The sequence below is a fragment of the Trachinotus anak genome, unplaced genomic scaffold, assembly GCF_046630095.1.
Source record: "Trachinotus anak isolate AG129_WGS33_773 ecotype Australia unplaced genomic scaffold, CSIRO_AGI_Tana_v1 ptg000025l, whole genome shotgun sequence".
Lineage (NCBI taxonomy): Eukaryota > Metazoa > Chordata > Actinopteri > Carangiformes > Carangidae > Trachinotus > Trachinotus anak.
The window spans coordinates 5,737,759-5,765,273 of NW_027273876.1; the positions used below are offsets into that span (position 1 = coordinate 5,737,759).

The window sequence follows — 27,515 nt, forward strand, 5'->3', positions numbered from 1 at the left end:
ACGCTTCAGCAGGTTCAGTCAAGACTGCTGCAGAATCTATTGATTCTACGGTGAAAAGAAAATTACAATCCAGACATCTAGTTTACAATTCTTAGGAGCTTGCTGGATAAAAAGCCATCCTATTTATGGGATAGTGCCTTGCAAAGACCTTTTTCTCATCCATAGATAAGGTATCTGTGGCATGGGAGCGGAAAGATGATGGATGTGTTGCAAATTAGCCACCTGTATTTCCACAGACAAGACAAGTGTTGATCCGTTTCATCCATTAAAAGATACACAATTAAGTGCTTTGGCATTTTCTTCCCACAGTGTGCTGTTGTTGATCTAGTTTGATCTTCATACCCTGTCGTGGACCCCAGCAGGTCTGAATCAACCTCATGCCCTGACTCTCCCACTCCTGCTGGCCATGAGCCGGTAATGGGGGGTAATGGGGCAGAAAGTGAGAGTCTGTCTGGTAGGTAGAAGCAGCAAGGGGGGGGGGATACAGCAGATGCAATCACAACTCAAGCAATGCAGCTGCATCGTAAGGGGTTCAGTGTGCTTCAAACGCATTGGTTTGTATGGAAGTATTGTCCGAACCCATCTAAAGGCAGAAGTGTTTAGAGCTGTTCAAAATGGCCACACTCAGAAGCTGGACTGCCATTGTCAAGAGGGGTGAGGCGCAAATGGAGAAAAATGGGAACACTTTTGGTGAAGACTTTTGGACAGTCACTCTTTGAAGGCAATCGGAAAATGATGGAGGTAGCTCTGTGAAGAATGGAGGAAAAAAGAGCTTCAGAGACAAATTCAAATGTTGCTACTTTCTTACTTCCTCTGAAAATCTTTTGCTGCCATTAAAAATATATAAATAATGTATAAATAGACTGCTCCTCCAGACAGTGAGTCACATAAAAAGGCGTCCATGCAGCAGTAGCTTTATCAAATTTCAGCCACTCCAGTCATCAAGACACTGGATTCAACTCCTCTGAATGTGGTTTGATCACTGTTATCATTTTAGGACTGTCATACCCGTGTCTACCATTTCTAGAATTCACCAAAAAATTATGTGCATTCAGTAAACAGCAGTCCTCTGTGCTAGCAGACCCTGTCGATGAGTGACATCAGATTAAAACAGCGATATTTATTTCAACGTGGAGGCCAAATATATGCAAATAAACAGCTCAGTGCAGGACAGATTTGCAGGTGTGCCTCTCCGAACATACACCTTTTCAAACCTTGAAGTAGACAGGCAACTGCAGCAGGAAACCATGCCATCTGTCAGCTAACAATAAGAGGATAAAGCGACAGTGAGCATGTGATCATCAGATCTGGATGACTGGAGAGTAGGAAAAGACTGACTGCACCGGCACATTAGTTTGTGTTGCGGTTTGCTGAAGGCAGGGTCACAATTTGGCATAAACAGCATGAATCCTGGAAATCATCCTGCTCGGTACCAACGGTACAGCACAAGCTGCTGCTGCTTTGATGGTTTAAATATAAACAGCTGTTAGTCTTTCTGACTTTTACAAATGAGAATCTCCATCAGAATAATCGATAAGCTTGTGAAGAATGCGTTGTCTGAAGAAGGTCCCATTAATGTGAAACCAAATGGACCCTCCCCAAATCTCCCTGTAACGCTTTTAGTGGCCTTTTTAGGCCTTTCTCAATACAGAGTACACTGACTCCCAAGGATGCGAGTTTAAACTTGGCAAGTTGAACTCAGGAATCCAAGCTTTGGAAAACAGGTGGGCACAGTACACTCAGTTTGCAATTGGGCTCGGCCAAGATCCAGTGATTAGCCTACAACATAACCGGACACCTGTTGTTAGACAAATCTGGACCGTTCTTGGCTGAATGTGGACTTTAAATGTGGTCAGGACTGCACAAGAACTCAAGTACTGACATGAATGCAGATTGAAAGGCAAAAGGAAATTATACCCAGTGCATTTTAGAGTGAGAAGAGAAATATACAGTCTACCCATATTGTGATAATACTATATTTCCAAACTTTTTCTAAATATAAATAGACAGGATAAATTTGCTGCATAAAAAAGTTCCTTTTGTCTTCTTTTTCTGTATTTCTGTATATGACCTGATTTGAACCCTCTGTTGATCTTCAACACGCCTCACTTCTTGCCCTCACATGTGTAACTGTTTGCCCGACTGCTGGTTAGTAGCTTAGCCCGTTAAAAAAAGAGGTTTCACTGACATGCTCTGACGAAGACATTTTGCTGAACCACATCAGCACAAATGTTTTTTTTCTGAAGTGCTGCTTTTTTTCCTAATTTTCTCTGGAGAACACAAACGCTTTGTTTGCCTAAAACAGGGTGTATTTTGTCAGACGTGCTCACACAGTTTGGGTATGTTAGTGCCCTGGAGGAAAAAAAATCAGAAAGCTACCACCATAGTGGGAGATGTTAGAGAGTGGCGGAGCAAGGACAGGCTGGGTAGCAATCTGAGCGAGGACAGCAGCTTGTTTGAGAATCCTATCTGCTGTTGGAACTCCTGCATGAGCTGCTGCTGTGAGAGAGATAATAGTTTTGTCCCTCCTCCAGGCTCCCTGTCTGCTTCTGGTAAAGCAGACTAGCCCATTTATGAGACAGGAGGAAAGGTTGGGGGGGTGGGGTGAGGTGGATGAAAAGATTGTAGCGGGTACGGGGGGGGGGGTTCTGGCCTCAGGCATTGAGCAATGTCTTACCACCATGATTCATGTGCTGGCAGTCGGGAGGCAGTGTTTCATGCCTCGTTCTGTGGTGGTGGTAGTCAAAGTGGTGGTTGTATCAACCTGTGTATGCTGCTCATTTCCAAGCGTGTGCGCGGCTGTAGTTTCCAACTCAGAGGTCGAGGTTACTATAGGATGTAGCAATTATGAACCAACATGTCTGTCCCATCACGGCTCACCTCTTGGCTTGTCAGTCTCAAATCTTTTGTGGTTGCACTTCAGTACTTAAAGTAATGAATAAGGCTGGGAGAAATTGATTTACTGTGATTCAGTGTGGGAAAAGCAATCCAAAATGACTTGCTGGAACAGCGCTGGAATAATTAGACAGACGTCTGATGAAGACAGACGGAGATAAACAGAAATTTTGTGGGAAAAATTAGCAACAGTGCCAAAGGAGTGGATTCAGTATTAATCACAAAAACACAAACTGTTGTAAGAAAAGTTCTGCGGAGATTTAATACCTTGTTATTTACTCTGTAGTCTTTGAGAGGGGATCACAAGTTGACTGGTGTATCGCCACCAAAGGCACCAGTCATCCCTATGCATCATCTCCATATTGCAGTTTAATAGCATACAATCAATTTGTCATTAAAGAGACTTAGAATACAACTATTACTTATTCATGATGACTTATGTAAGCAGTAACTTTCAGTCGTGTTCCTCAGCACTGACGCAGGTTTTGTATTGGGTGTGTGTAGTACTGCAGAGCGGCCAGCATACAGCATACCTGTGGTGTTTCTTCTCACTGAAAAGTACAGGGTGGTGCAGCTGCTCCAAAACAGAGAGGTTAGAGCAGGCTAGAGTCCAAAACTGAGGCTAACTCTCACTCTGGCACCGAGCTTTGGATTTCTAGTACAGCATGTGGAAGTGCTTCATGGATTGGAGGAGATCGCGCAGCAAAGAAGAAAAAAAAAAACAGAGAGGGAGACAAATGAAACAAACAGTGGCAAAAAAAGGCAGCCTCTGCACAAGGATAAAGGAGCTGGGACAAAGCACATTACTCTTCATTTTTGTCACATCCAACTTGCCAGCAACCATACGGTGGAAAAACAACAAGCCACAGAATTATGATGAATGCAGTCAAAAGGGGAAAACGGCTGCTAACTCGTAACAAGCTGCATGCATACGATCCTTAAATTTAGTTTCATTCGAGAGAGCAGAGCATTTCATATTGGATTAAATTACTGCTGTTGCAAAATTGATCAAATTTCCTCTGAGATTCCTTGCATTGCTCTTATCGTTTTTTTGCTCTGAGACTTATAGATGTGATAGGAGGTCATACTTGATTTTACACTTTTATACAAATATTTAATAAGCCACGGTTATAAAAACACGGACCTGTAAGGCAGCTACTTCTCCCTGGCTTGACCTCCTCCCTGTGACACAGCCAACACCCAGGACCATGACAGGCCTTCAGTGAGCTCAGGGTTATCATCAAGTCCATCCAACAGTCTCAAGGCTAATATCAATGTCTCAAGGGTGTGCAGATAACCATCATTTTCCTCCCTCTAAACCCTCCTGTTGGTCCCCTGAGTGGAGGCTCAGCTGTCTCCTAAAGCCTGTTTTTACTTCACCCCTTTGCTGTTGTCACAACATTTTCATTACATTGCAGCCTAAGCCCTTAATAACCCCCTTCTAAGACTAAACATGAGGTCAAACAGGGTGTTGCCTGGACACAAAGCAGGAGAGGCGACAGGGGATCTTGCTCATAGTTACCTTCTTAAAGCCTCGATGCCTCTAATGAAATTAGTTTAATACCAAATTCCTCTAAGCTGGAGAGAAAAGTCTGAATTTCATATGTGAATTTTATTTTGCAAATGAAAGCTCCCTCTTCCTCTTACATCAACAATAAACAACTTCTCTCTGTTTGTATGGTCTCAAAAGCTGCTGCACCTCACAGCTCCTGTAAAACAATGGATACAGTGAGCACTCAAGAGAGTAAAAAGCCCATATATGACTCTGGAGACACCCCAGGTACAGCCTATACTCACCAATACCAGGTGCCACTTCAGGTAACTGTGAGAAGAGATTCCCTTCAGAATAAAAGCAGCACAAACCCGCTATCCTTGCAATTCACAGTTGATGTTGAGACAAATAAAAAGGCACACATTTTCTGTAATTTTCCATCCAGGATGTCACATATTTTATTCCATGTATCTTTTTGTTTTAATATAGTAATTGTGTTTGTTTTGTTTTGTATGCGGCAAATAAACTCAAAACTGCAAAAACATTCCAGCAGTAAAATTTGTGCAAATAATGCGAGGCAAAAACTGGCATTTCTGTTGGTCGCCTCTAGCCTGTGCAGATAGCTATCAATGTAGCCTGTAATTTCTGAAGCATTTTCTTTTAATGCAAATTGTTAGTTTTAAGTATCAGACTGGAAATGGCCCAGTTTTTGGTACCAGCAAACATGTCAGAATTGAGAAGCTGTCTTTTAGTTCAATATGTCCCTCCACCAAAAGTTTCAAGTTTGTTTGTGGAGATTGAGGCTCGATTTTCACTTCTTGCAGTTCAAAGTGGTCATGTTTTTGGAAAGCTGTGGCGAATAGCATTCTTCCATTCTGACCATTTTTGCAGGAAAATAACAAAAAAAGAGACAAAATTTCTTATTATATTTTGAGGACTGGCTGAATTTGTGTTTATTCATGAATTCCCGCAGAATTCATGAATAATGTACGAAAGAAGGAAATCTGACTCCCCTCCCCCTCATAAAAAAAAACAAAAACAAAAAAAAACTGTCATCCATCTGTGATGGTTCAAGCTCATACTTTTATGTAAATCAGTTAATTCAGTTAGGTGGAGGCAGCATTCATTAAGTGTACTAATGTACAATAGAAGAGACAATTCTGTGCGTGTGTTTCAGTAAAAGAGACAAAGGAGGCAAAAGATGCAGACAGAAAGCAGACTGAGAAGATGCAGGTTCAAGGTGAGTGCCAAGAGATTGTACAACCCAACACTTGCATAGCAATGTTGTTGGCAGCATGTTGCACGTTGTATTAAAGCTCACTATTTCAGAGTTTTTCCAGGGCAAGAACAAAAGTCTGAAGTCTGGCAAACTCTCCATTTCGCCAGCTATCCAGCGGTCTCTGTCTCTCTCTGGATTACTCACTTCACCTAAACTAGCACTAGTGATCCTTATAACCAGTATCACGAAGCTGGCAATCAGCTACGAGCAAAAGAGGCGGGTTATTGTAAACTAGTATGTTACAAGTCACATAATTGGAAACCATGAACAAAGTATTCAATTCAAACATTTCAGTGAAATTTCAACATCAAGTATTCAATAGTGATTAAATGTCAAAATCTGATACTCAGTTGCAGATATGTTTCCATTTATTATGGTATTGATTTGCATCCATACACAACTGGATGCATTATCCTCGCCCTTGGTGGTTGGTACTTTTGAGTTATGACAGAGTTTGAAATCAGAGTGGAAAATGCTGGGAAAATGCCATGGTTTCAACTTTTATGAACTTCCTGTTGTTACAAAGACCATGGACTAAAATGTTTAATTGCCGATCAGATCATAATAAATGAGAAGGACAGGGTGACCTGGATTTTCCCTGGATCAGCCTTCACACAATTAGGAGCTCAGTAATTATGAATATCAACTCTAGACATGACTGCTAATGGTGCTCTGTGGCGGGAAGGAATTTGGTTGCTGCTGTCTAACTCTGTCTCTAATAGTGTCAGTTTATGTCTTGGGTCTGGTCTGTACGGCTGCTCGTAGTGCTGTTGCCAGCTCTGTGGTGCTGAGGTCAGCAGAGAGATGAGCTAGCTTAGCTCAGAGCTGGGTGTGATTTTTTTTTTTGTACGTGTTTCCTTCATTTTCCACTGAAGTCCAAATGAAATGATTGATGGCTGTGAAGCCCCAGCGTAGGGCCGGGGCTTGTTTCACAGCCCACAGGCTTCTGAGTCTGATTAACTTGTTTACGCAGACAGAGAGCGGGAATGGGTGGAGGCAGATGGAGAGACATGGAGTTTGGATTGAGAAAAAGATGAACAGAATATGTCTTTATTAGCGTTTATTCCAATTGTCACTTCCCCCTTTGGAGAATGTAATACAAGAAGTTTTGGAGAGTGAAGCTGGGAAAAATGGGAAGCATTTAGGATTTCCAAACAACCAGACTTGTTCTTTCTGATGTTGCAGCATGATAAACATACAGTGAACAATAAAGATCAGAGTTAAAATAATGTTGCAGTCAAAACATGAAGCTCTAATAAAGACATCCAGCTTTAGTTGTTAGGTGTTTGTGTACAATCTTCGGCTGAGACTGACGCCCTCTTATACCATACATTGTGGTCTGGGGTTTGTAGATGAGACAAACCAAAGCCTGCATCACCGCCCACAAAACAGGCTTCACAGCTGCCAATCACATTTTTCCAGTCAGTATGACACAGCTCTTCTTCTCTTGTGTTCTAGATGATTAAAAGCCCCCATGAGCAGCTAAACATAAAATTTTCTCACCAGTTGCAGACCAAAGTAAACTTATTAAAATGGGTCTTGCAGTAGGCTGTGCTGGGCATTTCTCTTACAGTAACTGGAACACTAAGGGGAATTTGGTCACCCATTAAAGTAGACAAGAAGTACATATCCGTCTTGTTTCTATGACCAGATCCATCAAAATTATAGCACACTGTGGTGAAATTAGTGGAGTCAGTTTAACAACTTCCAAACTTCAAAACTACTTTAAATGTTCTATTCATAGAGATCTTTATGGCAAAATGAGGTTTTAAAACTGCAGAATTCCAGTATTTCCCTTTACTGCACTCCAAATATAACTACTTGGATATTTATCGCAATGCCCTTGAGCATTTCCTAATGCAGATAAGAATTCTTCACTGGCATACGAGAGATAAGAAATACCTTAGGGCACCTGTTCCCAAGGAAAAAAAACTCCCCTGTGTGAAGGTTTCTGAAACGTACCTGTTAACATCCCCTCTCCCGTCCCCAACCACAATTTGATCACCTTTCAGTATAAAAGTCCTTCTTGGCTCGCTGGCCAAGGCAGCAGATGTTACGTTGGCCCGTTCACGCAGACATGCTTGATCCAAGATGATTGGCCATAATTATAGGCTGTAAGCTGATAGTGGGGGAATAGGCAGCCTATTGAGATGTCAGTCCTCCCAGTGTTTATGAATGCATTCAGGCACTGTCACGGGTACAGCCTCAGCAGCATGAAGGTTGATGGAGTGAAGGGAGGTAGCTGTGACCTTAATAGGAACACCTGGAGAAGTGGACTGGGTTAAACAGTGAAAGGTTTGTAAGTGTGTGTATGTGTTTGTGTGTGTTGGAAGGGGACAAAGTCACAGCTGGTGTCTGTTACGACACACATTTGGGAATTTTTGAATTTCTCAAGCACCATTTCAAAGAATTTCAGTGTCTTTTGATCAGAAACACACATTCACACATTTATTTATGCCTTCAATTTAAAGGAATAGTTCCACATTTTGGTAAATTTGTTTCTTCGCTTTCTTACTTGTCTCTTATACAAGAAGATGAATCTCACCTTGTTATCTTTCCATTAAATATAAAGTTAAAGCTAGAAGAAAGCAAGTTTAGCTTAGCATAAAGAGTAGCTAGCATGGCTCTGTCTTAAAGTAACTAATCTAATTAACAGGTTTTTTTTAATTTAAGCCCCTTAAAATCACAATTTGTTGTTTCTACACTTTGGTTTTTGTGAGGACTAAACAAATGAGATATAACATGTTACATAAAGCACTTTAGAAGTGCTTGTGGATCGATTTTCTTTTTTACCTTTGGACAGAATCAGGCTAGCTGTTTCCTTCTGCTTCCAGTCTTTATGCTAAGCTAAGCAAAACCAACCATCCTCTAGCTGTGGCCTCATATTTAACAGACAGATTTGAAAGTTGTATCATCTTCTCATCTAACTCTCTGCAAGAAAACTGTATTTCCTGAAATGTGAAACTTTTCCTGTATCCACTTGTCTAATGATCCCTACTGTGAAGGTTTCACTTGAATAAAGTGTTTCTAAAATGAGCTGGGCTTATGTCTGCCGTGTCCCCACATGACCAGAAATGTAATTTATTTTAATGAGCTTTTGGTCCCAGCAGGAAAAAAAAAGTTTGAAACCTGCTGCAGGGGGCCATCAACTATTTGTCATCAGCTCACTGAATAAATCACTGGCTTGTTGCACTGTCCCTTTAGACTGCAACAAAACAAATTTAAGCAAATGACTTCAGCAACTTTTACAGTGTAGAGGAAACAGAGAGAAACCGGGGAGTAAGAAGATGAGAGAGAAATGTAGGACAGAAGAGGAGAAAATCAGAGGGCTGTATGTTGGGAGGCACCTAATTGTCTACAGCAGCATGTAATGACAAGCTTACTTCACATCAATCTTTCATTATTAAGAGCTATTTCTGTCTTGATGCAGTCGGCAAACAGATTCATCCTCAGGATGGCGCGGAATTAGGAGGGAGACACTGGTCTGTCGGCTAACTAAACAGGAAAGAAAAGAGAAGACAAAAGTGGATTAATGTAAATAAACTGAATTAAAGTGAGAATTAGTAATCTCAGTTCTGAGGAAGTTTGCTGGTAGATCCTCAAAGAAATGGAAAACATCCTGTTCTGTTTGGCAATGGAAACAGGAAATATTTGTAACAACAGTTTCTATGTGTTGCTTGTAGTTTAATCTCATAAGAAGGTTGCTACAGATTTAAATCATACCAATTTCAATTTTGACACTTAAAAGTATTCATCCAGTAATCATTCAGCAAAATATTTCAGTTTGATCAGATGCATACGCAGCAATATTAAAAGTAGTTACTGTAGATTTATATTTATATTGCATGAAGAATCGTCACTCTAATTGCCTTAAATCCCTAGTTCACATTATCAAGTCAACTTTTGGTGTATTTCAGCTGTTTCACATGATATTTTACCTTTGAGAACACTGCCCCCTATCTTTAAAACCTATATAGCAACACATCCTGTGTGTAAGCCTCAAAGAACTCTGCTGGTTCAGAACAAATATGATAGATGACGGAAGAAGAGAAGGAAGCTTAAGTGAAACTTTTAATTAAAACCCATTGCTTCATTTTGTATGTATTGCATATTGCACTGGCCCATTCATCAGCTATTAGTGTGAATCAGTGAAACATTGAAATTGCTGTGAATGGTTGAGAACGAGCGAGCTGGGCACGGTGCCAAGGCAGGTCGGATGTGGAGATGAGGAGGAGAGAGGATCAAGAGTGGGTAAATACAGAGAGAGAGAGGGAGAGAGAGAGAGGCACAGAGAAAGAGAGAGAGAGAGGGAGAGAGAGACGTCTGTGCGGATTTGACTCTATCCTCCTAATAACCCCACTGGATAAAATATGCTTTGACTGGAGATGATTACCTCTTTATCACTGTTCTCTATATTTACCCCCCACCCCCACCCACCAACTCTCCAACTCTAGCTTCTCTCTCTCTCTCTCTCTCTCTCTCTCACTCTCTTTCCCTCATCCTCTCTCAGTACTCGGAAAAATAAGCCTCAGTCTCAGTGATGCTGTTCACTTCTCAAAAGTCCTGAAGAGATTAGCGCTTTGAACTCATGTGGCTTCATTTCATCTTCAACACTTTCTTAACTTTTAAAGGTAAAGTACATTAGATGACACAAAAGTTTGCTGCAAAGAGCAGGAAACTTCTGTGTAAGCTACCAGAGAGAGCAAGAGTGACAGTGATTCAATGCTATCAATTCAATTCTAAATTACATTTGTAATAACACAAATTACTAAAATCCAGCCCTTGAATTTAACCCAAGATGCTGTGTGGTTTCCTCCATTTGTCTGGACAGAAAAGGTACATTTTAATAAGCAAAACCTCATTGAAGAAAAGTTAGATACCAAAAAAATAAAATGCAGTAAAAAAGCACATATACATATACGTACAAAATTATTCTTTTTTTAATTTTGGAGAGAGCCACGCTAGCTGTTTCCCCCTATCTTTATGCTAAGCTAACTGCATCCTGGCTCTTATCCTTACAGACATGAGAGTAGCATCGATCTCCTCATCTAACTCCCTGCAACAATGTGAATAAGCGTGTTTCACAAAATGTCAAATTAATCATTACATTATTTCCCACACAGGTTGTCAGACAGTTACAATGCAGTTTTTCAGGCATCACAGATCACAGGGAAAAAGTTTGAAAGATGACATTAGAAGCTTTACTGGATATCAGTGCAACCTAACATTATGAAGAAATATAAGACATGCTGCTATGCTAGTAAAACTCATGGGAGCTGTGTTTTTTTAATGCTTCTGCTACTCGTGAAAACTTCACAGTCTAATAGCAAGTGCTGTAGATACACATTTATTTAAAATAGGAACATGGAGCATGTTCCACTTTTTCACACAGACCAATGAAAGAAACTTTCAATTAGAAACTACACGGAGTCACACAAGCTTGAGGAACAGTGGTTAGCACAAGTGGCATCAGGACTTGCTTTAGTACCTGGTTGGTAATATCACTGTGCTTGTTTTCTTACTTCCAGGCAGTCACTGTGGTCTGCATAACAACATTTACCCGTGACACCTGCCTTTGCCCAGGCGTGCCACCCCTTGACTTCACAGAAAAAGCCCATGTTGTTCTTTTGCAGCACACAGCGCACTACTGTAAAGTGCTCTGCGGCTGAGCAGCACTATGGTGGCCTGAGATCCCCATTGTATGTGCAGATCGTCGGGCAGAGACTGTTTTCCCAGCTGTCTCAGGCACGCCAGGCATGAGAGAACGACGGAGGAGTGACGGATCTGTATCCCTGAGGATTAGCATGCAGAAGACATCCTGGTGTTGAGCAGGAGCGGATTTAAAAGCACTTTGCTGATAATAATGCAACTCAGAAGTTGGCAGACTGGGGAGGAGGACTCGCAAGATGCGAACCTTTGGTGAAGAAAGAGCAGAAGGGAAAAAAAAAGTGCCCTGCTGGAGAAAAGAAAACACAACCTCATCCCTGCACTCTTTGAACTAGGAACCACCTGCTCTCTCTTAAAACAACTTGTCTGGCTTTTTATTATTTTGCTGCTCACCACTATAACATATGCTCACATGGGGAATTGTTTCATGTGTTGCTCAGAGGAAATTTGTGGATGGTTTTTTCATGCGGTCATATTCCACATGTTGAAGCTCTACATTAAAGGATTTCAGTTTGTTGATGTTGTTATGTGAAATGTCCCATCGTACATCCTGTGCATGAGATACACCTGGACAACTGCATTTTATTTGATTGGCACTTGGGGAAGTAAGTGAAAAGGAATTTGCAATAATTGTTCTGGATGTTTAGGCAAAGGAAAATTGCTTCATTATGGACATGAATATATATATATATATATATATATATATATATATATATATATATATATATATATATATATATATATATATATATGAATGTGATTTGTCTTTCTGTTACTGTCAGGTGCAGTTTGCAAAGTAGAGTAGGAGTGAATTGATTTATTGTATTTTGGAGTGAGGAAAGAAATTAAATAAGAACCAGCCTATAAAAGAACAAAGACTCAAATATATTCAGGCAGCTATCAGCCGACATTACATAGCTTTATTCAAATTAAAGCTGCATTAACAAAGTAGCTTCAATTTCTCTTCCAACTTTCATTTTTTACGCCTGCCCCACAGTCATTTTAATATTTCAAAGAATTCTGTCTACAATTTTTTTCTATATTTCACACAAATGTTTTCTATACTTCACACAGAGCTGAGCAATTCCTCTCAAAGTTTTATTTTCAAAGCCCTTTGTTGTAGATGTCTAGACATCTCAATCAGCAATGATATGGAGGCTGTCAGTAAGAGATATGTCCATCCATTGCATTCATCTCAGCAGGCATCAAAAGCCCCCGACAGCAGCCTCCGTCACGCCACAGGTGGAGGATACGCTGTGAAATGGCACCATTGTCATCTCTCCGTACCATCTGCCTCACTTTCTCCAGCCACCCCCACCACCCCCACCCCCTCCTTCCACTGCCACTTGTTGTCGTCACAGAGCAGCAACAATGGGCTGTCACCTTGTAATGAACCCTGTGGGTGCAAGGCACTGATTTAAAGTCCCATTACCGTCACAGTGCAGGGGGACTATAGGAATGATGGCTGAGGTACGGCGGTTTGCTGGCTCTGAGCACAGATGGTGCTTTTTCACACAGTAAATGTTACTGGGTAAACGTTGTGTGTGCTGAGACTGTTGGACAATAAAGGTGAAAGTGTGCATCGCAACAGATTGGTGTTTTTTTTTTTTTTGCTTTTTTTTTTTTGCTTTTCTCATTTGGCTCCTTCTGGTCACTAAACCTCTCCAGGAATCTCCTCTGATGAGTTATTTCTGAGAACAAAAATATAGCTGCAATATTCTGCACCACTGAAGTGGAAAATGAAAACAGGCATTAAAAAGTAATACATTAGACAGCCTCTTTAAAAAAATTATAGGTATGTTATCAACATGCACAAACCCCCTTTTGTAGGGATGAAAAGAAAAGAACATGACTTCTGTTCTGTCTGATTGTGTTGACTCTTGTTGCCCAAGCTGCCCCGTGTCTTCGCTCTCTCCATGTGAGCTGTGTTTGAAAAGGCAGTGAGCAGCATGAGGCCGGAGCGACTGTGTCCGCTCATGTCACATGGCCCTTTTCATCTCTCCATGCTGCCATTATGGCGGGTCAGGGGGTGAAGGGCAACACAGTGGCAAAGCATGCTGGGATACATGGACTGTGAGTCACTCTCCCGTCGGCGCTCGCAACCCTTGAGGGTTTACGGTATTTGTTGCTAGGGTACGCTGGCAGCTGCCTCAGCACTGCGTGGTAACCAACCTATGGGGCATTAGTTCTGGTCAGACCCCTGTAGGATGTTATTCAGCACCTGCGTTTTAATTCTTCATCTGTATTCAAATGAAGGACTACTGCTGCTAAAATGTTGATGAAGAATGTCACTACATATATTATCTTGAGGAAAAATGCTTCAAATAGATTCTTAAAGAAAAAATTAAAGTAAGTTATATTTGGAAGAAAATCTATATTTTATAATATTTGTTTATATTTTCACTTTTGTGACTTTGGTCACAGTGGAAATGAACAAAAACAAACTATTTAAATTTCTCTGCTGATGGTGCCTACTTTAGTGATGTTCTCCTGGAGATATACTATCACTTTAATTTCAGTATGGTGGCTTGGAGTCACGCTAGGTGGTAGACATTGTTGGCTGTTGCTTGGCTATCTTAGCAACTCCATGTGTTACTCTTTCACTCCATACATGACTCCATGTTCTGATTCAAACTGTGGGGTAATGTATTAAGTGTTGATGTTGCACAGTCTGATCATTTGCCATCACCACATCTGGATCCATGCTACATAGACTCCTTTCTTGTGAGAGGCTTTAAAATAACACACAAGATCAGGAATCAAAAATATGTCCAAAAAGGGTCTTACAGTCCTAAAAAAAAAACAACCTGAAAACCATATACAATAGCTGCAGCATCATCATAGTTTGTATTTCCTCACACAAAAAGTGAGGAGAATTTAAATTTCTGTTTGACTAAAACTTGGGGATTTCAGCCCTTCAGCCCTGTGATGGACATGCGACATGTGGATTTTCAAACAAAAACAGCCAAGGATTACAGATGCTGAGCTTGTCACATCACTCACCCTCCAGGATGAAGAAACACTTGGATCAAACACAATCTCATGTCTCATTCCTGCCCGGCTTTTCCAAGAATCAGTGAAATGACTTGTGAAAATGGTGTGGGAACGACGGGAAAGGGGTTGCATTACACACAAAGAGAGGTCTGTGTCAACATAAAGTTGTCCATAAATTTGATGGTTTACATGTAATAGGTTGATTAGTATATCTAATTGTCACGGCTGCCAGTTTTTTCTTACCTTTTTGGTTTTACAAGATTTTCTTGCCTCCTCTGGTAAAAATTAGGCATGTCCTCTGTTTATAAATCCTGCTAACCTGCCAACATTTCACCAATTACTCCAACAATGTTCCCTCTCTGTTCGCAGCCCTGTCTTAATCCTGTGTGTCTAGAGATGGCAATCCACAGCACAGTGCTATGAAACCAGTCAGACACTTCTCAGGCTCTTTGCCCTGCCAGAGAGAAACACAGGTTCAGCTGGAATTAAATCAACTTGCAACTACACATTGTTGCAAATTGTTTTTGCACAAAAATAAAGCATGTCTGTCCCATTACACTGAAACCATCAAACCAAATCATGAAGTTGAGGCTGCTTTTGGCCACTGGCTTGACCTTTATGGAGACAAAGCGATAATCTCTGGACAGCGGTACATGCTGAGTTCACACTGTGAATGAGGCTATGAAAAAGAATGGTGCATCCTCTACAACACTAGCCAGCTCATCAGGCATGCGGTCCCAGCTGGCATGGAGGCAATATGAAACACATAAACCCTTCTGATATTAATGACTCTGTCGGGCTGAAAGCCTCTGATGCTATTCAGAGATAGGCGCTAAATGTCCCTGAGTACTGAGAACACAACATTATATGCATTCATATAAATATCCTCTCATCTCTGAACAAGACTGCCTGTCCTTGAGTTCCCATGAAAATAATAAGAGGTGGGCCTCCTGTAACTCAATACCCAGATATTGCCTGCAGTGGTGGCGCCGAGAGATGAAATGAAATCAGAACAAGGTGATGACAATGATGCCACTTGTGGTCGAGTTGGAGACTTAAGGATTCATTCCCCTCATATTTCAACCCCGCCTCCAATCTCCTCCGTCCCTCTTTAGCCTCCCCTTGGCACCCCTTGACATTATTATAATGCTGGTAATAATAGTAATCAAAAAGCAGGTTAGGCAGTGCTTCAAATAAGGCAATCATAACAATCAAAAAAACAAATGGGACAACTTGTAGGTAAATGAAAGAAAAATAGAACAAACTTTGTCACTATTGATTCAAATACTGAATTTCAAACAAGTACGAAGACTCGTTTTGTCCATTTTTTTAAGGGAATAATCCAACATTTTGGGAAAAACACATTTTATTCCTTTATTTTTATTATTTTATTTTTTATTTATATAGTGCCAATTCACAACAGAAGTTATCTGAAGGCACTGCTTGAGTTTTAAATGAGAATACCAATATTAAATATGAAGCTACCAGTAGCAGCTAGCTAACTTAGCTTAGCACAAAAACTGTAAACAAGGGAAAACAGCTAGCCTGCCTCTGTCAAAAGGTAATAAAATCCACCTACAAGCACCTCTAAAGTCTGTACTTAACACAATATATATTATGTAATCCGTAAAACACCAGCCTCTTAAAAATTACACATTTGCTTTTTCACAGGGGTCATTTGCCAAACTATTTCAGGTCCACTTGCCAGAGAACTGCCGGACTCTCCATTAGTGTGTCAAACATGTTAATTAGTGAGTTTTCCCTGTTTCCAGTCATTATGTTTAGCTTTAAGTGGTATCAATCTTCTAATCTAATTTTAGCAATAAATCAAATGAGCGAATTTTCCAAAAAGTCACACTTTTCCTGGCTCATTTAGTGATTGCATCACCAGCCATCGTTAACAATTCAAACTCTTTGTTCAGTTTAGTACAAAACGAGTCTAAAACAAGCACTGGTAATACGTTAATAGTCCAGGAACCACATGTCCACAGCACAGCTATAGCAACATTATTGTTATTGTGGTTTTTGCAGTCTTTCAGTACGTTTTTGATAAACTGTTCTATTATGAATGAGCTGAAAATAAGCTTCCAGTCAACAGTGAGGGAAGCACCAGCACTAAAACATGATAAAATTAAGTTTTAAGGGGAGATTCAAAAATTATACTGACTAATTTAGCTTTTATTAGCACCCTGAATGTAAATGCTCTTAAGTTCTAAGCCCAGAGCAAACAAAAGACCTCTGCACAAGTATCTAAAGCTTTTCTCTTTCTATTTGCTGCATACTACTTTTCTTTTCCTTGCCAGAGAACTGCCGGACTCTCCATTAGTGTGTCAAACATGTTAATTAGTGAGTTTTCCCTGTTTCCAGTCATTATGTTTAGCTTTAAGTGGTATCAATCTTCTAATCTAATTTTAGCAATAAATCAAATGAGCGAATTTTCCAAAAAGTCACACTTTTCCTTTCTGGCTCATTTAGTGATTGCATCACCAGCCATCGTTAACAATTCAAACTCTTTGTTCAGTTTACTACAAAACGAGTCTAAAACAAGCACTGGTAATACGTTAATAGTCCAGGAACCACATGTCCACAACACAGCTATAGCAACATTATTGTTATTGTGGTTTTTGCAGTCTTTCAGTACGTTTTTGATAAACTGTTCTATTATGAATGAGCTGAAAATAAGCTTCCAGTCAACAGCGAGGGAAGCACCAGCACTAAAACATGATAAAATTAAGTTTTAAGGGGAGATTCAAAAATTATACTGACTAATTTAGCTTTTATTAGCACCCTGAATGTAAATGCTCTTAAGTTCTAAGCCCGGAGCAAACAAAGACCTCTGCACAAGTATCTAAAGCTTTTCTCTTTCTATTTGCTGCATACTACTTTTCTTTTCCTAGAGGATAGGAAACTCTTTCTGCAGTTTGCCAAGAGCAGCAGTGCCATATGGAAAAGCTGTGGTGGAAGACAGAGGCTTAGTCGTGGTCGGGCATCCCAACAGCCAGGCCCCTAATCAGTTCTTGAGATGGGCCAAGAGGCTGTCATCTCTAGGGGGTCCCAAACGTCCTTTAACGCCCCGATCTGTCACACACCTGCCACTGTCTTTTATAGGGGCTGAGAGGCAGCTCGTACACTGGATCCGTGCCGATGAGACCAGTTATCAGCCCCTCCTGCAGCACTTCAATAACAACGCCAGTGTCAGGTTCCCCTTCAGCAGCACACTACACATGGATGGGGGGCAATCAAAGGCCACTCTTCAACATTAGGGAGGATTGGCCTGAATTTAACCCTCGCCTGTCCCTCTCTCAAGAGCCTTAAACAGACTGGAAACTCACAGTGAGCAAGTGTCCAATTTCTCTGCTAGTTTACCCTCTGAACTGTGAGGATGGATGGAAGGGCAGCTTAGCCTCTTATCAAGACCTCCAGGGACGGGTAGGACTGGAGCTGGATGGACCCAAGAGGTCCTTGATTTCATTACATGCCTGTTAGGAGTCAGAGTTTGTTGTCTTGCCGTCCACAACGTTTCCTGTGTGGGAATTCCCCTCAAACAACAAAGGAACTGCACACCATAGTTTTACTTATTTTAGACAAAGTGCTAATTAATTTGCAGAATGCTAAGCACACTTCTGCTGAAAAGCGTCTGTTTTTTTAAGGGACGAATTTACCCAAATTACAAAAAATATATTTTCTCATGTATCTTTAATCTTGTAACCATGCAGATAATTTTGGTTTTATTCATCCAGAATTTGAGATCTGTCTCTATCCCCACCCCAAAGTGAGTGGAAAATTACACTTAAAATGTCCAACAGCAACATATTTCAACCTATTACAGTTTGTCATTATTTTTTTCATTAGTGATTATAAATGTTTTGCATCTGTGACAGTGGCATAGAGTGCTATGCAGATTTTTAGATTTTGAGTTATGGTAGGGAAAACACTAAATTAGCTGAGGTTTGGTTTTTTTCCAGTAGTGAGATGTCATTTTCACAAGTGGTTTTATCCCCCATTACCGTAATTGCCATTTTATTTTCCCACTTTTCCCTCTTATTTTTTGACCACAATGTAAGTTCATATCACTAATTGCACATTTTCAAATCTGTTTTAGTAAAATAAGAAAAGAAATAAGAAATAAAGCTCCTCAAAAAGGATCTAACAGCAATGGATACACCCACACACACACAATTTCCAAGTGTCTCTGTTACACAGAGTAATCCACAGACACATTCTTTCACAGATTCTATTTCTTTGGTCGAAAGTCGATCCAATAAAAACTGTTGACACCTTGGTTTGTGGATTATCATATTGTGATTTTGGGACTGCTGTTGGATTTTGTAAATGTAATATTTCACTGCCATTTACAGCACTGACAAAATCCCATTCAACTCTTTTGTATCATGTTTGTGGTGGCACAAATCTCAGTGGTGGGTATCTCAAAATCTGGACAAATAAAGTCAAAATGCTATCTCTCAATGCCAGAAATCACTGGAGGTACCAGCCTTTTAAATACCAATATCTGCTCTGAGGTGAACTATGAGGATCTTGCTGTTCAGAGTACATTGGCCCTGATTAGATTGCATGTGGTGCAGAATTTGCTCAGATGAGATCAGATTGGGGAGAACGTCAAGGAAATCATTATCGGCTTCCATTGCCCAGAGTGCAGTGCCATGCTCGGTCATCAGTACTTTAAAACTGCCAGTACGCTCACCAAGCACAACATTCTCCATTCAATTCGAGCCCATTGCTCCACATTGCTGGGAGATGTGTAGCTTTTCTTTCCGAATATCACTCATGTACCTGTTTTCTCAGCAAAATGGGAGATGAGAGGAGGAATTACCGTGGAATTATTTTGGGATGTTGTACTCACTCTGAAATCTTCGGGCCTGACATTTAAATGCACAAGCCAATGTTAAATTATGGGTGACAGACATAAACAAAATGGTAAACCCAGGCTGGTTGCAGTATTTGAATTGGCCTGTTCTGCCCTTCGTGAAAACCAAGACCTTTAAGCAATGCTGACAAATCCCACCTCGGGCCCACCACAGATGGCATGGCAATCCACCCAGGCAATGAAAAGAGTAGGTGTTGAGCCCTAATATGCCATGTCTAGGACTATTGCCATTCTGAGGCGACAGTGACAGCCAAGCTAAACAACAGAACTACACTCAGCATTAGCCACACTGTAATAGCCACTACTGAAAATGTCAAACAACACCTTATCTCCTGTGCAGCTACAAATTATTTCAAGGTTTGGGTTTAATAATCAGATTACAGTAAGAACTGTTCATTTTCACTCACTTTAACCCAATGAGCTGTTTCGTCATTCACATAAACGAACATCCCTCGCCTTCAGTGATATTACACAAATCAGTACAAGCAGCTAATTGAAAAGAAACTGATGCTGTCCTTGGGTTGTGTTCAATGACTTCTGTACAATCAGATAATTCATCTGTTCTCTCTGATTCCCTAATCCACTTGGCTTTGGTCCACTGACCAAGCCAGTCAGACTCAATTCATGTTATTCTGGCATTTCTGTGCTGAAAGCAGCACGCCTTCACAATTACAAAAATATTTATTTTCCTCAGTTCCTCTCGTTTGGCCTCACGCTATGGCCTGGCAGAATTTATCCACCACACAGTGCAAGCAGAGGATGTGAGTGTGTGTGTGCAAGGGTGTGTTTTATTCAAACTCAATGTCATTTGTGTCCATTTATATGATAGCATTACAGGGTGGAGTTAAGATTAAAAAATTTTTTTTTAAAAACAATTAAAAAAAACTTGTGACACTTTGGTAAATTTGAGACCTACATGAACACCCCACAGCCTTCTTTTTCAAAGTGTGCTCTCACTGTCATACAGTAAGTGCACAGAAAGCAGAGATATAATTCATAAGTCATTTACAGCCTGTCTCATAAGATCAAGATGACTCAGAATTTATGACAAGCCATTATTCTTATTAGGCTTGTAAAAGAAGACATTAGCCCACGGCAGGCATTAGTAATATTCACTTTACCTAACAAGGGGCAGGCTGGGGTGAGAGTACAGTTATATTCAATCAGAGCTCTACAAGGTGGTGGCAGAATGCCCAATTTCATAACAAGTATGAAATGTTCTAAATTGATAAATGTGACTAATTGTGTAATCTCCAGGAGGGAAATGTGAGGTAAGGAGAACAGGAGAGGTTGAAATTTCATAGCGATACGCATCCCTGCGTTCAAATGTAATGTTTTGGACAGTATGGACAGCTGATTGCGTGCGACGGGAGACAAGCAGCAACTCATCACTGCACGTCAAATTAAACCTCTTCCATCCATGAGATAATGATGCAAGACAAAATAAAATAAACAAACCGAAGTAGCTCCGATCCCCCACTCAAATGCCCCACGCGGATCCTGATTCTGCACGGCAGCTTTAGGAAATCCGGCTGTCCCAGGGTGTGTCAAATCCGACACGGAGGACCCCGAAGGGGTGAAGAGCACAGGGCCCGGTTTCTTTGATTTTCGCTTTATATGACACGGTTCTCACATGACCAGATAACTTTGCAGCCTCTGTCAGACAGCTGGGCCAAGCCCGGGCCATCTAGAGGAGGGAACAGGTGGGAGGAGGCCACATCATTGGAAGAGGTTTGGAACCAGTAGCTATCTGTGGGGTACACAATTGAGAAGTTTGGAGAGGAGCTGTTTGCATGTTGGCAGCACGGAGCAAACTTGAGAGTCTGAGAGCCGGAGAGCCCATCGTTTGATGGGTGAAGAGAGGATTTGTACAGACAGCGACGACTTCAGACAATTTCATTTCAAACGCTCGTCTCTGAAGCAGCACTAATCAATGTTTTTCATACAGACTGAGGGTCTAGCTTGTGCAGACTAGAAATATAGAACAAACAGGAGAAGATGGTTTGTGCCTGAATGGTACCAATGATATGACAAGGTGCAGCTTTCACTTACACGATCAAGAACGGCACCAGTTGTGGCTATAACTGCTTTACAACCACCGTGCAATTGAGTCTGCATTTTCCAGATTTCTTCAACAGATGTGGTGATTTAAACATCTCTATGACCAACATAATGAATAAAAAATATGACAATACTAACATCAGGTTGACAAATACCTGGATTTCCCTCTAAGCTAGGTGAAACACTCAGACCAGAAATGTTAACAACCAGATATTACACTTGAACAAAAGCAGTTAATTTGTACTTTGTGCCATACAGCTGTCAAACCTCCAGGCCAAGGAGTTAAATTCATGATGACTGCAGCTATCGAGTGCATCAGTTCCCCCATGAGTGAATAAAACCATGTTTTGTGAGAAATATTCTTCAAGTCCCCAAGGGTGCAAACACCATTAAGGAATATGGGAATATGGATTCCATCCCACTCATGCCATCATCAAATCTACTGTCGATCAAATCAACATCTGTCGTTGTTTTACTTCAATTTGCTGGTGACATAAAAATGTTATAAAACTCCAAAGGGCCTGCTTCAAGCACAAAGGGTGTAAATATTTTGCTCAGGAAAATGTAAAATTAAAGCAGAGGCGATGCTGCGACGTGATGTGTTTTCCCACTGACAGTTTTTTTATGGTTTTGTGGTTAGACATTAGTCCATCATCTCCGGCAGGCACCAACCCCGGATCTCCTCATTGATCCCACACAAAACAAATGGCAATCTCCGACAGTGGGACACAATGCTTCATCCTGCCCAATCCATTAACCCCTATCACAAAGCTCCCACACTGAAGATGGAATGCACTGATGCCCCACTGATAGACAGAAAGACAGAAAAAAGAGAGGGAGGGAAGGAGTGGTAAAAAAAAAAGGTGCTGTGGAGGGTAAACAGGGAAGCAGAGACAGTATGTAAGAGAGAGAGATAAGGAGGCATACAGAGAGCGAGAATGAAATATGAGAGTCAAGAATAAAGAATGAAGCTGTCATAATGTTGAATAAAGTTCTGCTGCACCGCTCGTCTAAAACTCACACTACACCAGCTCCAGCAATAAGCAACAGTTAAAACCAAAGCTTCAGTATCAGACTCTGTGTTTAACACAAGGTGTTTGCATCAAAAACTAATTTAAAAAAGCATCAGTATATGACCACTTGTTTGCAGGTGGCATCATGTGACCTCAGTGTAGAATTTCAGTCACATAATGACACCTGAGCCACAAGAAGAAGATTGTAAGGTGCTGATGAGAGAGGTAAATGAACACTTGGAGTCACCTACTGAATGCTGTAACATCAGCACAACACGTTATCAGCTTGTTTCTTGCACTCACTTTCATTTACCCTGCGATGTAAGAAGGAAACCACTGCACTACAATAATATACAGATGAAGTAATGATCTTTTCCATTCTTTCATTCCACTACACCAAACTGATATCATCCATTAAACCACCAGCAAAAGAGCAAACAAACCAATCTAAAAAATGTACAAACAAGGAAGAAACTACTGAGAAAAGTAGCTGTAATGTCACTAGGTTATAATCTCTTACAAGTAAAGTGTTATGGCCCAACAACGTTTGTAAATTTAATCCAGTTTAAGCCTAGGCAAATAACATACAACACATTCCTTGTAAGAATAGTTCTTGTCACTGATTAAATCAAGGTGGGCATAGACTTTTGTGATCCTAACCAATTGTTAAAAGCACTCATATTTGATGACTTAATTTTACAAATTGCAGAGAAAAAAAAAAAAAAGATTTCATTAACCACCTCAAAATACAGGATCGCATTCAAATTTCCCCAGATTCCAGTCACAAAAAAACCAAACAGCATATTTGATACAATTGAGACAACTCTGAGTAATCTAATAATAAGCCCTTGCACACCAGACAAAAAAAATCCTGTTTGTCCACACTGTATTTTGCTGTGAACAATGCAGACCACAGACTTGAAAAACAGCTGCCATGGCCAAAGTGAGGTTATAATGGGGCTTTAAATGGGTCAGTGTGTTCCTGGCTTACTGGAAAACGGCAGCACCAGCAGCCACCACGCACGGCAGCAGGTTGGGGGAGAAGTCAGTGGGTCTTCATTAAAGCCAAACCGCAGAGTGAGGAGGAGGGAGGTCTCATTCTCCCTGTTCTCTCCGGGCTGCGTTGGCTTTGTCAGCCCTTCTTTGTAATTAGAACAGACCTCCTCCTCCCACTGTAATTAACAGCAATAGGATGTGTGCTGTAATTCAGCCTCCTGCTTTGTCATGCTGATATGTTTCTGGGCCACGGCTGATGCTGGGTGGGCCACATCTCATGCTGCTGCAGTGTGAAATTATTTTTAACACTATTGCAAAATTTTTTATTCTGTTGTGAAATAGAAAATATATATAAAGACTTATATAATCAGTGTAGTGTAGCTTAGATATCAACATGTGCTACCATTTAGCATTTAGTAATATATGCCCAGAAATTAAAGTGCAATTATTTAGCATATCCAAGGTGTAAAAAATTACTCACTGGCTGGGGACAAATATAGTCTATAGGGACAGGAAGTACTTAATAAAGTATACATTATCGTATATATAGATTGCATATACATTACATACATTAAAGATTTTCCACATACTTGGTGTCTATGTTCAAAGTCCTAGCCTACTGATTCCCCATTTGCACCAAGTAATTATTTAGTATGTAAGTATAATTTAAAAAGTACATACCGTAATATCTATTTCTCTAGTTTACAAATAATCAAATGTTCAGAGGTGGGAACCAACTTGTTTAGATATCTACAGGCTACATTGTGTACGTTTTAGTTTCAGACACTTAATGTAATTATTTTAAATAGACAGTGATCTCTCCTTTCATGCAGCCGCTCAGCTTTTACTTTACTCGTCTGCAGTCTTTTGTCATGCAGGTGCATACTTGTAAAAAGCTGATTAAAAACCTAGTTACTTGTAAACATGGCAGACACATCAGATGTAACCACATAATGAAGAGACACTTACACTAAAGTGACTTGACAAGCATTTGACCCCAACATTGACTGAAAGCCCCAGTTCTCTATGTCTGAGCCACCTACTATTGAAAGATCTCAGTCAGGTCTTGGTGGGTCACAGCAAGCTGAGGTCAGCTGGTGTCTCGATCATGTGGTACCCTCATTAGTCTGTTACAAATCAGCTGCACCAAGGTAGATGCTGCCTCAGGTCATAGACTGTAACAGTAGTAAAGGGCGGGGATCAGGGAGGTTTGATGGGAGTGAAAGGTTGTGACATGCCTCAGTAGCTAAGACATGGGCAAAATGCTTATCACACTTAATAAAACCACACTCACAGTTCCCTTCCAAATGATCCAGAAGGGATGGATCTATTTATTTTCAGCTGATGAGTGTGGGCAAATGTTCCTCAGTTTCTCTGTGCTGACAAGTCAAGACATAGATGGCTGCCGTCAGACGTTCTCTGCATGCATCTTCTGTTTTGATGTGGTGTGGAAGAGCTGTGATTGCCTAATCCTGTTGAGACGACTGATAGGGAGACCCGAGCGGTGTGTTTGATGCCGAAGGGCGCAGCAGGGGCCAGATATGCCCAGAGGGACATCTTCGTTAAGACGAGGTGGGTGTGTTTTATGTACCCTCACATTCTGACTGTCCTTCAGTGCGTTCAGAATTAAAAACCTACTTCTGAAGCTTTCAACCCCCGCTTCTCGTGGTTCACCCACTCAATCTTGTCTCTCTCATAACAAGACTGTGATTGGATGATATTTTTAACCTGTTTGTCCAAAGGTCCTTGGCATATTGAGGAAAGGAAAAAAAGAGAGATGAGCGGGAAGAAAGATGAGCCGTCATCGAAACACATTTGTGTCAGGCGGTGTCCGATGTGTTGCAGTAATCTATGGGAGCACTTATGTCTGTGACATGAAGGGGCATTCATCACATTCCTCCTCAGCCTGTGGCAGCAGAACGCTGGCAGAAGAATTTCAATGCAACACTTGGACAATACATCATGGTGGACGTCCCTCTGTGGCGTGGCGAGAAACGTTCAGCACATCCACCTTGCATTTTAAGGACCCTCAGTGTTGGCATCAGGATGCACCAACAGTGCCCTCTCTAATGCTCCAAGATGTCAACAAAGATTGGCCTTGAAACGAGGTCCAAGAGGGAAAACAACCTCTAAAACTTTAAAATGAAGGGGTCCATTATGTTGCATTGGTTAACCCCAAGAAAGATCAGGCATAGGTCAAAGACTGTAAACATGTGAGTTGAAACGCCTATGTCTAGACTACATGGAATAGTAAAGCAGTGGCTGTGGGCCAGGTAAACATTAACTGGAGGTTCAACACACAACCTATTTTTGTTCCAGGACTGGAAAAGCACTTATCTCTGTAAATGGCACAATATCATTTTCCACCGTCCTGGGAGTTTTTATGACAGCCCTGAGACTCTGGAGTGCAAATTAAAATTGGACTTGTGTCCTTCAACTTGGTTTTTTTTTTCTATAAACCCGAATCTCTGCTCTCTTCGTCTTCTTGTATAGTGACTGTGTTTTCTCCATTAGTCAATATAAAACTGTCAATAGTTCTCTTTTCTCTGGTAGCAAGATGTGATATATTGTTCATGGAGATGTTTGCCTTCCCATGCTATGAGAGCACAAACAAGGTGACAATGATGGGTCCTTGAGTGACACAATGAGTTCCTATAATGAGGGTATTCATTCTGAATGCCTACTTTCTTTTCTATAGGAAACAACCAAAGCAAGTAATTGATTAAAAACAAACTTCAGAATATGTAAAACATCTGATATCCCATTTGCTCTAAAGGCAAAAGTAGAAGCCTACAAGGAGAGAACCTAACTATGACTCACTAATATCCAAACACTGAGTTTGGAGGGCTAAAGATTATACTTTGTGGAAACCTGATGAACATGTGTTCTGGATCCATTGTGGATGAAACTGGTAACTATATGGCAGAGTTTGTTGTTGTCAGAATGAGACATGCACGTTTAAAAGGACAGTTACTGAATACAGGCTGTGTGCATTTCTCCATGGACTGAGCACTTTGATATTTTCCCACAATTAATATAAAGCCTAGACCTGCTTTATAATCAATAAAGAATTGAAAATCTCACTTTATACATTTCGGGACCTTTAAGAATGCAGAGGCCCCTGGGCACAAAATCTTGAAGGCCACCAGCCTCAAATCTGCTCTCCTCACTCTTGCAATCCGGGATTTTGAATTATAGGTTCTCAGTGGAGACTACTATCTGTTGGAAACACCTGTAGCTTATACAGGATTTACACTGACAGGCTACAGCCTCTGATCACAACCTGAAGGACAATACCATCACCTGTAGATATACAGGATTTACAATCCATGATGGCGACAACACTTTCCTGGGCCAGCAGCAACAACATCACGGTATTAGCCTACAATGTGTAACTGAATGGCATATGCAAGCAAATACAGTTCTATGAGACAGATTCTCCCATCACACACACACACACACACACAGAGTGATTGATTCATACTGCTCTGCCAAGGTAGACCTATCACAAATAACACATGTAACTGTATCATACAGGATTTCTATCAACCAGCCTGCTGTAGAGACACGATGATAAAGCAGTCAAATATTTTTCCAAAATCAATCAATATCATCTACTTCTCTTTGAATAAACACAACACGCTGGAGAGAAGAATATGTAGGATAGGCCATAATGTGTGCATAATAATAGTAATAATGAGAGGAAGCCTACCTCATGTTACAGTCTTCTTTTCTCCATGAAAATCCACCACATCATTGAAGTCCAGGTCTCTGAAGAGTTCTGACTCTATTGGAAATATTGTTGTAGAGTTCAACCGTTGCTGCCTTTTCCTGGCTCTCAGTTCATATTTAATTTATTTAATGTGGGGAAATCAGTAGACAGTAATAAACTGTGGGGCTGCTAGATTAGTAACCTACTCACCGACTCAGGTGGAGGTGAGGGTGGTGCAGGTGAACAGGTGTCTGTCGCAGGGCGATTAGTGTTGATGCGCAGCTAAGCTAACGTTAGCATCGTCCTCTCCAGGCTCTTTGCTAATGCTAGCAAACCGAGTAGCAAACGTTAAAAAAAAATAATGATAGATACTATGTTTGTCCGAATTTCAATTTCTCTGATACCGCTTTCTTTTTCGCCTTTCTCTTTGCTGCTCCACCGTTTTTTTTTTTTCGCCACCAGCCGGCTTTGGCGCTGAATTCCAAAGGTCAAAATCTGACCTCTGACCTCACACGTCATCA

General features: G+C 40.9%; 1 long non-coding RNA gene across 1 annotated transcript; it reads right to left on the reverse strand.

The window, feature by feature from the left end:
* Positions 1-761: 761 nt before the first annotated feature.
* On the reverse strand, positions 762-27,462 carry LOC139608507 (uncharacterized). The gene is made up of 3 exons (XR_011685043.1): positions 27,205-27,462; positions 26,995-27,069; positions 762-9,161 (listed from the first exon to the last, which is right to left on the reverse strand). It is a non-coding gene; the product is annotated as an uncharacterized lncRNA (long non-coding RNA).
* Positions 27,463-27,515: the final 53 nt, after the last annotated feature.